The sequence below is a fragment of the Anopheles merus genome, chromosome 2R (genome assembly GCF_017562075.2).
Source record: "Anopheles merus strain MAF chromosome 2R, AmerM5.1, whole genome shotgun sequence".
In the NCBI taxonomy this organism is placed as follows: Eukaryota; Metazoa; Arthropoda; class Insecta; order Diptera; family Culicidae; genus Anopheles; species Anopheles merus.
In genome coordinates this window covers 61,614,551-61,616,555 of record NC_054082.1, presented here as the reverse complement: position 1 = coordinate 61,616,555, position 2,005 = coordinate 61,614,551, and the positions used below count along the sequence as shown (strand labels likewise).

The window sequence follows — 2,005 nt, the reverse complement described above, 5'->3', positions numbered from 1 at the left end:
ATTGAATGTTGCAAAAATTCACATTCTTCCCAGTTTACTTTAAGTCCGTATTCCTTTATTTTATCAAAAACTAATTCCATTTAATTCAAACATTGCTCTGGAGTTACACCGTGAATGACTATATCGTCCATATACAGATGTAATACATTTTGATTAATTAATGATTGAAAAATAATGTTAACAAATCTAATGAAAACTGCAGGAGAATTACAAAAACCAAATGGTGCTCTCTTAAATTCGTAAAATCCCGTTTTTGTGGCAAACGCGGTGTATTTTCTACTACTATTTTCTATTGGAACATGAAAAAATCCTTTTGTTAAACCCATAACTGTAAAATACCTAGCTTTCTGTAGTTTTTCTAATACCTCATCAATTACCGGGATTGGAAAACCATCTTTTAATACGATCGAATTGAGTTTCCTATAATCAACGCATAATCGGTACTTGCCGTTCTTTTTCTTGACGATCACCACTCTGCTCGCAAAGTCGGACGACGATTTCTGGATCACTCCTTGCTCCAGCCATTGTTCTATCTGTTGTTCCACGATCTCGTTCTCAGGCGGAGAGAAACGTATGGGTGATTGACGAAACGGCACCGCCCCTTCGTTGGTGATGATCCGCATTGTTATCGGCGATTCCTTCGGCGGCTGTTGCTCGTCGTTGACACAACCCAAGTAGCAACCGAAGCTTTTTTCTCCCAGTTTCAACCCCCTCATGTCCACAAACTGCCTTCGCTTACTATTCCTATCCCGTTTCTACATTCCACAACGTTTGTTGCGTTCTCACTCATCAGGGTGTTAGTCAATTCTCTCTTGCCACACGAAGAGAATTCTCCTGCACACTTCGTGTGTTTGATTCTACCCATCCCTGTTGAACACACGTCATTTTCTTCCATCGCACTCATCAGGGTGTTTGCTCTTTTCCATCCAAGCCAAAGAGCGACTTCAGTGTGCTCTGAACCGTGGACGTGAGAGTGTGTGTTTGTGTGCTGCGTGAACTATTTTTCCTGCGTGAAACACTTTCCATACTGCGCCATCCGCGGTGTTCTTTCTGCTTTATCGGAGGACAAATTGTTATCATCTAATTGTTTCGGTAAGTGTCCTTTTCTAAGTGTCTAGTGTTATGTGACATTTATTCTAATTAAAACATTGCACTTTACATGTTTCAGATGTGTGCTGCTACCGCTAGCTGTTCTCCAAACCTCTTCAAATTGCGACACTGTGTGCACAGGCGTTCAAGGTTCAATTGATCCTCGAGCACAAAGGTAAGTTTGTCACATCTTTAAATCAAGGTTAATCTTTTTAATAAAGTGTGTCTATTAATTGTGTATTTTCATCAACAGCCTTCATACAACACCGCAGTTGAGGCGCGCCAAATCTGATGACATCTTTCCTGAACCAAACAGGCTGAACACGCGCACCACCACGGGCGCCAACGCGGTGTGAAGAGGGAAGAAGAAAAGACAGAATTGGAAACAGTCGCGCCAGGCTTCCAACCACCGTGTATGTGTATGTAAGTATGTGAGAACACATGTGTGAATCCTCTTGTGGGAACTGCAAAAGAAGAGAATAAAGAGTGTGAAGCAGCTAGACTGCCGCAACCAAATCAAGAGAGTGAATTCTCATTTCAATCCGACAAACTGGGAGAGAGTGATGACATGCGAGAGATAATAAAACTAGAAACACGAGAGAGGGCCACACGAAGCGCTTTCGGGTTTTTTCGCCTTCGCGCACATTTTGCTTTATGCGCGCGACTAAGTGAGCCTTGATGAGCGCGATGGCTCCCATACAAAGGCCTTCGGCTTTGCTAGCTGGGAATGCTTCTCGATCAACGCACTTATTTGTTCTTCATAAACACTCGGCACTTATATTCTCGGGTCGGTGGAGGTTGAAAACACATCGGCCAAAAAAACGTTGCTTTCTGCTACCTGCTCCTTTTCGTCACTCCGTGGGATTAGTTTTACACCATCTATTGTCACTTCGACGTTAAAAAACTGTAGAGACTT

General features: G+C 42.6%; 1 long non-coding RNA gene across 1 annotated transcript; it reads left to right on the top strand.

Moving 5' to 3' along the window:
- The first annotated feature begins 675 nt into the window (after nt 1-675).
- LOC121589554 lies at nt 676-1,396 on the top strand. The gene is made up of 3 exons (XR_006004324.1): nt 676-1,092; nt 1,169-1,264; nt 1,343-1,396. It is a non-coding gene; the product is annotated as an uncharacterized LOC121589554 (long non-coding RNA).
- The last annotated feature ends 609 nt before the right edge of the window (nt 1,397-2,005 follow it).